Source organism: Cryptomeria japonica, chromosome 6, assembly GCF_030272615.1.
Source record: "Cryptomeria japonica chromosome 6, Sugi_1.0, whole genome shotgun sequence".
NCBI lineage: Eukaryota > Viridiplantae > Streptophyta > Pinopsida > Cupressales > Cupressaceae > Cryptomeria > Cryptomeria japonica.
In genome coordinates, this window is record NC_081410.1 from 137,571,956 (window position 1) to 137,581,218 (window position 9,263).

A 9,263-nucleotide genomic window follows, 5' to 3' on the forward strand; every position below is an offset into this window, starting at 1 on the left:
ATCAACACTTGGTGTGAAGCTAGGGTTTCACATCTAAGCCAATCATTGTTGTTTCAACATCATCATTATTTATTTGCCTCTACTCTTGAGGGAGCACCCGATGACTTATCAGTCATCACTATTATTGTGGAGGTGGGAACACCAACACAAGGTTTGACATAAGCAAGCCCATATACAACATAACATTTTTCCCCTTTTCATGTGTACAGGTTCAGATCTAAAGATTGATGATGATCAAAAGTTACAAACAAACAAAGAAGACATTGACGAACAATCCCATATTTTGAACAACGAAAAATCCTTGGACACTAGTGTTGGGCGCTAGTGCCTGGACACTTCTTCTTGAATTTTTTAGGACTGCAACCCAATAGGCTCCTGACTCCAATTCTGACATCGGATTTTGTCAAAACAATCTTCAACATAGAAGCACCCAACATTTTAGTCCAACATAATCAACACCAGATTTCAGCACCAGGTTCTTTGTGTCTGATTTATAGATCTATGACTCTCTTCTATTCTTTTGTTTTGTATTTTTGGCTTCCTTTAACCTAGTTCGTTGCATAATTTCAATCAATCCCAACCACACATAACCAACATATAAACAGATCAGGTGTGGATCCAAGACAATTGGCTCTCTCTTGAGGACTAAAGTCAAACCCATTTACACCTCTTCTAAAGATATGTATGTGAAAAGAAGAGATTGATTCTAGGCTAATGTACATGTTAGCCTAGGATCACTTTTCCACCATATCAGTAGGTTAACAAAAGACATGAATAGGTGAAGAAATTTGATAATGAGGGACCCCCCCATTCCAGACAATCACTTTTAAGGAGCAATAATTGATAGTCTTTCTGGATGTGATTGTGTGAGAGTTTTTTACATCATTGTTTCAGATCACACTCCATGATCCATCATCAAGATGAGAAAAGTGATGGGTAACCTATGCATGATGCAGGCTCTGAAGATACAAATTTTCCTACGAGCTTTATTCCACATAAAGTGGATAGAGATTATATTTAGGCTGCTAATAAGCACGATCCTGGTGGTGATGGTATTCCTGATGTAGGGATTCAGCAGGTTCTACTGGACAGCTCCTCGGACAGTGGGAATATGGATGATGCATCTACACTTTACCCAGATATCCCCACAAACACCTATCCTAATTCCTGAGTGGTATATTAGGGAATATATTGATTTCAGAAGCAAATATCTTGAAAACGAAGTTTAGAAGTTTGTAATGTCCCCAATTTTAATTAAGTGACTTAATTAAGTTAATTAATTAAGTGGTCCTAAATTTTAAATGATATCATAAGGACTTATTTAATTAATTAATTTAATTACTAAATAAAGGGGCCCAAATTAATAAAATAATAAACTTTTGATGTCGGCCGTTTGTAACACTTCGGGAAACTTCTCGGAGCCCATTTATAAGGCCGAGTTTGGCATAGTTGTAGGTATGATGGTGAATTTGATGTTTTCTTTGTATTTGCGAATTACAATTGGAGTTTGGCATTGTTGCAGTTTCGGAGGTAAGACCCTCCCTATTCTGTAATCGCAGTTCCGGTGGTTAACAGCCACCCTAGTCTACTGTTGGAGATATCATTTCTAATATTTCACTTTGTACTTCATTGTCGGATCTATCTCTACCGTGTGGAATATAATTACAAATATCTGGTTCTTGGCCATTCAATGTTGTTGGTGTATACTCTGTGTTGATTATTCATTCCCGCACCTGCAATAATCTTATCGACGAAGATCCTGCCGAGAGTGAAACTCGTCGAGTGACCGTACGGAGTATGGTGCATACTATACGTGGTCAGGAGTGGTAGCTGTACGATATTCAGTACAGAGGTGCCAGTACGACTTCACCGTACAGGTGAAGTATTGCACTCTTTAGTTTTTTGTCTGGGTCCTACGTGTCATGCTGTTTATTTCTTTGTGATACTATAAAGATAGAATTTATTCTAGTTTAGTTATTTGCATTGTTAAAATATAAAGTTTTGTTTATTGGTCATTCATGAAATTAGAAAAAATAAAGCCATGCAAATGCTAGACATGGATAGTTTAGAGGAATTTTTGGACTGCTTTGTGATGAATCAAAAATTACTTATTTCTGGACAAGTTTTCTCTTTTTATAAGTAGTGGACAATGATTGTAAAAGGAGATTAGTGATGCGTGATTCATGTGAATTGGAATTGTGCGATATAGTTGAAAGGATACTGCTACCTAGGAGATTAGTTATCTTCAAATTTGGAGGTGGCTTACCTATTAGCTTCAGCAGTTTGGGTTATTGGTAGTTATCACATACAATTTCAGCGTCCTCCATGAGATAAATTCTTTCCCTAACTCTAAAAATGTAATGTTCAAAATTTTTAGGGTAATTTCCATTCCAAAATTATGAATTCCAGAATTTTAGGCTTGTTACAGTGGATATCAGAGTGTTATTCTACCATCTTGTGAAGTGATAACAGCTGTTCCAGAATGGACTCGAAGAAAGTATGAGATAAAAGAGGCATAAAAAAAGGATATGCAAGAAAGTCTCCAGCCCTAAGTTTAGAATATGGAAAGTATGAGCAGAGATTTGACACAGATGACAAAAACCATACAAGTTACAAATACTACTGTTGGACATGAAAAATAGATCATTTTCTTCTTCATCACATAAGGCCGAGCACTTGGAGTAGATGTCAAAAATTTTCTTTTGAGGGTTCAACAACATGAATCTATTGTCAATAAGAATTTATCAGTTCATCATGATGTAATCTCCATTGCCCGTGATGTTGGATCCACTAAAAGTACAGTTAAACACAAGCAGTCTTCCAACTTGGAGTAGCATATGCTACATGAGAAATTTCTGCAACAAACATTACAGATATTGCATGCAAAACTCCTATAACCTGCAGATATGGCACACAAAATTTCCATAGTTGAATAATGTATGTTCAGGCTAAGTTTTCTAAAAAGATCTGAAATTTTGCAAGCTAGTGTAAGTCAACCTCAAAAAATTATAGCACAGATATATCCAAAGGGTATATATTATTGACAAGATGCAATCCTTGCGTCAAGAGATTCAAGCTCACTAGAAAAACATATGCTGAATGCTGCAGATTCATAATTTCAGTTTGAAGCATCGAAGGAAGTATTGATGGTTTGGGTGTCAAGTGCAACTGTCACAATCAGTGTTACAAGACACACCAGGGAAATCCAAGGCGAGCAGCATGAAAAGAGTCCCAGAGATTTGGACCCCGTTGCTAGTGAGTCTGGTAAGACTTGCAGGACTCACCAAGTCCCAAGCCTCAGATTTGACCTTTAAAACAGAGGTGTAAAAGTGATTTGAAAAAGCAAAAATAAAAATAAAAAACTATAACCTCAAAACTTGAAAGAGATCTACATCACTTTGTTGGGTTATTTATTTCATTTGCAAGAACAAACAAGGAGAAAACAAGACCGTTAGCAAAAACCAGCAAAAAGTAGTTAGGAACATAGGACCCAATTACTAATCTACGGCTTCCACACGTGTTTTTTCAAGGGTTTCGAATCTAGACTCTTGGAGCTTGGTTAAAAATGATAAAATTATGAAAAACAGCATGCACCATGAATGTCTGTGTGGTCTCAAAGGCCTTAAGTTGGGTTTGGTGGCAAGGGATTCTGCCCCTTGACTCTGCTAGAGGCTTCCGCCACCCCCACTCTATTTTTAAAAAGCACACTTTTAATTCTTGAGTCTTTTTTAAATAAATCCAGAGTAATTTTATCATTTTGAGCCATGCCAAATGGAAAAACACCTTTTGTTATTCCCAAGTTTTTATCCAATTAAATCCCAAGTAAATGAATCTTTAGCTGCATTTATCCCCTTCCAGCATTAATTGATTGAAACCAATTATTTAATTAACCTTTCCAATCATTTTCCTAGCATTAATCAAATAAATTTCAATCATTTATTTAATTCATGTATCATTTTACCCTTTCCTCTATAGTCTAGCCTTAATTAAATAAATGCAATATTTATTTAAGTTCACCCTTCATATCCCTATCCTCTAAAAATAAAATAAATACAAACTATTTATTTAATTCCTCTTGTTTCAAATTATTAGTTGGCTAAAAGCAATTAGTTAACTAATAAATCCATTTGCACATTCTTAGGCACCCTTAAGCCAAGTCAAACTTGCCCATGTCATTCATGTACATGGCCCAATGCATTCAATCAAGAAGATCCTAGCCCTTCACATAAATCCAAAAAGGACTTTTTTGACTTCCAAATAAGTAAACTTTTTGATCCTCATCATTCATCTTTCCTCAAGAAGATTTCCACCACCCAAATCTCTTGGACCTTGGAACTCCTCTTATGCACCAATTGCAAGATGCCACTTGGAAGCTTATCATGACTCCAATTCTCTAAATTAATCTCATCCATTGATCTCTCCAATCAATCTCAGCCCTTCATCAATCATCCTCCCAATCTATAAATAGCACATCATATGGGCTATGTTTTATAAGCTCATGAAATGTAAAGTCATGTTGTCAATTTGAGCAGCTACATCACATCTCTCAATCACAAATCCATTGGAGCACACTCCACCTTTTGGTACAACAACGAGTTGTGTGTGAGAGAACCCTTATTTCTTTCATCTTTTTGTGCAATTCCTTAGTTTAATTGAAGGTGACCATTAGACATAGAATCAGGATTTGGATTTAACAACGAGTCCTTATTTTATATCTCATTCTTTCTTAATCAAACATATCATAATCCATGAGTTTTGTGCAGCTAAAACACTTGAGAATATTTATATATTGAATAATGTTGTTTCTTTCAACTCAAATCCACTTTTGCACTCATTTGATTGATGTATACTTTGTGAATGTAATAAAAGTAGCTTCTAATTGATAAGATTTTTATGTCTTTAAACTTGATTAATTATAGAATTCATAGTAAAAGCTTTAAATCTTTAAAAAAACTCTATATTTCATGGTTTTTTTAATTTTCTGATCCTAAGCAAAATCAGTCCACCAAGTCCAAGTCTTCTAACTATGGTCACACCCATCAACTCATGATGATTGTAGAGAACATATGCATCTCAACTTGAAAATAAGTAGGTTAAAAAAGAACATCTAAATGAAGCCAAAAGTTTAAGTGCACAAAAAATTGAAGTAAACCATAGCAATAGATAAACATATATAGCAGATTGTATCATTCACTTGTGTGATAGTGATAAACCGTTTAGTATTGGGTTGAAAAAAAGAAAATAGTTAGCCGAGATTTGATAACAATCTTGGCCAAGTAATTTGACAATTAGATGAAGGATGCAGTGTTTCAGCTCCAATCCAATATGGCCTCAAGTCCAGTTTCCATCTTGAAGAAAAATGGCCTCCAAACAGAGATAGAAAGTTCAAGAATCTGGGTTCTTACATTAAATTTGGTGCGTAGAAAGATCTCCCTATACAAAACACATTGTTGGGGGAATCTAATATACTTCAACACACTTCATTGTTTACTGGATTAGGTACCAATCAAGTCAAGTAGGGTAGAATTTAAGCATCAGAGCACATCTTTAAGAGAAGATAAGGTTATTAGTAATAACATCCATGCAGAAACAAATAAAGTATATACGAGATAAAATGTCCATCTAAATAAACTTTGAAGGATAAGTATGAAGGATACAAAGGTAGAATATTTCATGCAAACAAAGTAGAATTTTGCATGATATAAAAATAGAATTTGATCTCGTTTAGTTAACTGCATTTTTAGATAAATTTTAAATTATATGGGGAATTAGAATAAATAAATTCATGCAAAGGCTAAAGATAGATTTTTATAGAAATTTTTTTATTGCTTTAAGATTACACAAATATAATTCAATTAAAGAAAAGGGTCCTTTGTTAATATGTAGTTAAGACTTAAGGCTGATTGAAATAGGAGTTATTGATTGTTGATTTATGAGAATCGAAATTGTTCAATCTGGTGAAAAAGCACTTCAACATAGGAGAATGGTTGTCTTTGAAGTGGGTGGCTTACCTGTGAGCTTGGACTGTTCTTTTTATTGGTTGTAATCAGATCAGAGTTCCAGTGTCTTTATACTTCCGTATAAAAAAGGTATCCTGTACTCTAAGGAAATGATACTTCATCTTTTAGGGCAATTTTCATTTCTTTCAAAATTTGGTTTGATTCATAACAATAAATCCAATTTAACCATACAGCTAGAATGCAATTCATCATACTAAAATCTTCTCTAAAATTGCAATTTATCAGTAAACTTAATCTAAACAAGTGCATTTACAATCACCTTATACCCTAATATTTAGGACCTGACAAAGCCTATGTTTCTCGACCTTCACCAGTATTCTGACTCTTGTATCCCACCGGGCCACCACTCTGCTAAGATAAACCTATGGTTTTATGCAAAGGGATCCCAAACTTGCCCATTTAGTGACAGATGGAAGATGATCCTAGGGAAATATAAATTTATAGTTCCTAATAGAGCATAGTTATTAACGAACCAAAGCTTGTGCCTCGATTCGAGGGCCTAACTTGGAACAACATTGCGACCTACAATTGAAAGAACCCAAACTTTAAAAAGTTGAGGAATTAAGATATTGTACACTCGATGTTTTGCATGTCACACAGAAGGCTTTCATAGACGAGAACATAAACACGAACTCTCATCAAATAAGATTAAGCTACAGAAGATGATAGTATCAGGTGTGCTAAATGCAGATTTGTATCACTGTGTAAGGGTTGCTTGAACAGGTTGATAGATTTGGAAAACAAAAGCCATGGTACTCTACCATATAAATGTGTTTGAAACTTTACTTGCGTAAATTTGAACATTACTGAACACGATGCAGTTAAAATATCACAAGTTATTTTTCAGAATTTAAATTGCAGGAGAAGCTTAGAAAATCTTTAAAGTCGATAAGTAGCTACTTAAAGTGGGGAAAACAAAGATTTCTAACTAATTTATTTTCAACATTTTAAGAGAATCGATTGCAACACTCTAGAATAAATTGAATCGTTTCAATCTTGACTTTGTTTGTAAATCTGAAATGTCTTAGAGAGATTAATTATACCATGAATGTGATGAAAATAAAGAAATTCATGAATGTGAAAAACCATAGCATTTTGCCTTTGATTTAGTAATAGGTACTAATGATATAAACCATAGCATTTTGCCTTTGATTTAATAATAACCAATTACTAATGATATAAGAGGATAACAGATTAAGTTCTATTCTTATTTTTCTTTTATGTGCAAGTCCATGATAAACTTGTTTATATAAATTCATAGAGTTCTCAAAATGTATTCCTGAAATATTGGGTTCCACATTGTTGCAGCTGACCAAACCTCTAGCATCCAACATACAAACAGTTTAATGGAGGACATAGAGCCTGAGGGATGTGTTCTAGAATACATATTATCAAGGAACTCTAGCTAATCATAAAAACATAAACATAATGGAAGAAAGACGGAAATGAAAACATTGCTGCAAGCTCAGTGCAGTTTTGTAAAATTAAAGAAAGTAAAAATGAAAAGTGCAATTTTATTGGGGGTTTAGAGAAACTGTGAATTTCAGCCAGAAATTCAAAATGGAAAAGCAGGATATATAACAGTAAAGCACAAATATCTCTGTTGGAGAAGTGGAGTAAGAAAACTTGCTCAAAGCGCATGCACATTATATCAGAAGCTACCTGAACAGTTCCCTCCATGTAAAGTGGACCAAACCATCATTCACAGTCGGGTGTCACCTTGCCTTAACTTGGGTGAGTGTAAGACAGGCATGATTAGGTATAGTCCCTGGAACAATTGCTGGAAGTGTTGTAGTCTGTCCATACTCCATACTCCGAGATCACTGAATGAACAAAGCCTACGACAGTGTTCACAATTCCCACCACGCTACTAACCACCAAGGACGCAAAAAACAGCAAAAACCAAAACAGACAGGACACTACACTCTTCACGCAATGCATCGCCAGGAACAGCAGCTTATAGAGATCATACACAAGCAGCCAGAGTATAACAAGGAAAGAAACGATCAGTGCACCAATTAACAGTAGGACTACACCCACAAGAATCAGAGATAGAATCAGGGAAGCATGGATGAGGACAAAGAGGAGAAGCAGTAAATCAGGCACCATGAAGGAGGAGGAGAAAGCATAATCCTATCCCCTAAGTACTAGATTTGCAAATAAACTTGCAAGTTGGTTATACATCTGCTTACTTCCGAACCTCATTGGAGGATTTAAATGAATGTATACAGGATAATGATGTGAACATTTAGGTTATCATGTAGGGCCTAGAACTCAAAAACAACTTGAAATTTAAAACAGTCTAGACAAACATGTGGGTGCTTGAGAAATTGATAACAAAGAGGAAATCTAAGCTGTCTGGCAGCTTACCTGTAGGCATGAACACATTTATCAGATAATCCCAATAAGAGCAAAACGGCCATTGGGGTGCTTGAAAGTGATTGAAACGGGTGTTTCACGGAATTCACAACATTTCTCCCAGTGATCAATCCTGGAAGACACTTGGGTGTCTAAATGCAAGAATGCTGTGCAATTGAGACAGTCTGTCTATTCAAGTTGAGATTTGCAGGATTTGGCTGCTGGTAGAATACAGAAGACATAAATTAAAAGGAAAAACGCTTGAATTATAATGGGAAAAACATAAATTTCAATGAAGCAAGAAATGCAGGAGGAGTCATGTGAGTACAAATTGTGTTAACAAAGATAATGTAGAGGCAAACCAGAGGAGTTTCTAAAGCAGGAGCAGATGGAATATCAAATATCCTGTAAAGTTTATGGAAGGAGCTTTGTCCAGTGGAGAATCGATGAAGTAAACCATGACATTGGACAAACGAGAGAAAGCACAGGGGTCAATTTAAATATTGGAACTTCTCCTTTTTAAGCTTTTGAATGGCACTTTTTCTTTTCTTTTTTGACTTCCTAAATAATGTCTTAAATCTATATTAACATTGAATGGCAAAGGAATTGATGGGACAAGGGTGTTATATTATTATTAATAGTTATTTGTAATGCTGGAATTGGTATATCTATAATATTTTGTTTTTAATTTTTTTAATTTTTTTAGATTTGATAGTGTATTAATCCATTGATATATTAAGGAATATATAATTTTGTAAATTTTAGATTTTTTATTTTATGTCATTTACTTATTCATTACATACATTCTTATACATTTATTGTTCACCATATTCATATGTTCACTTATCTCAATACATTCATTCTATTTATGTATTTATTATACAT

General features: G+C 34.6%; 1 long non-coding RNA gene across 3 annotated transcripts in view; it reads right to left on the reverse strand.

Annotated features, from left to right (window-relative positions):
• The window catches only part of LOC131040533 (uncharacterized), a 41,043-nt gene extending 32,123 nt beyond the window's left edge, over window positions 1–8,920 (reverse strand). For 2 of the 3 annotated variants that reach the window (XR_009104880.1, XR_009104881.1), the window contains exons 1-2: window positions 8,741–8,920; window positions 7,683–8,599 (exon numbers count right to left, since the gene is read on the reverse strand). This is a non-coding gene — a long non-coding RNA (uncharacterized LOC131040533). Of the gene's footprint in view, window positions 1–7,474; window positions 8,600–8,740 lie in introns of those variants that run through there. The other variant, XR_009104879.2, reaches the window with a different exon arrangement.
• Between the last annotated feature and the right edge of the window lie 343 nt (window positions 8,921–9,263).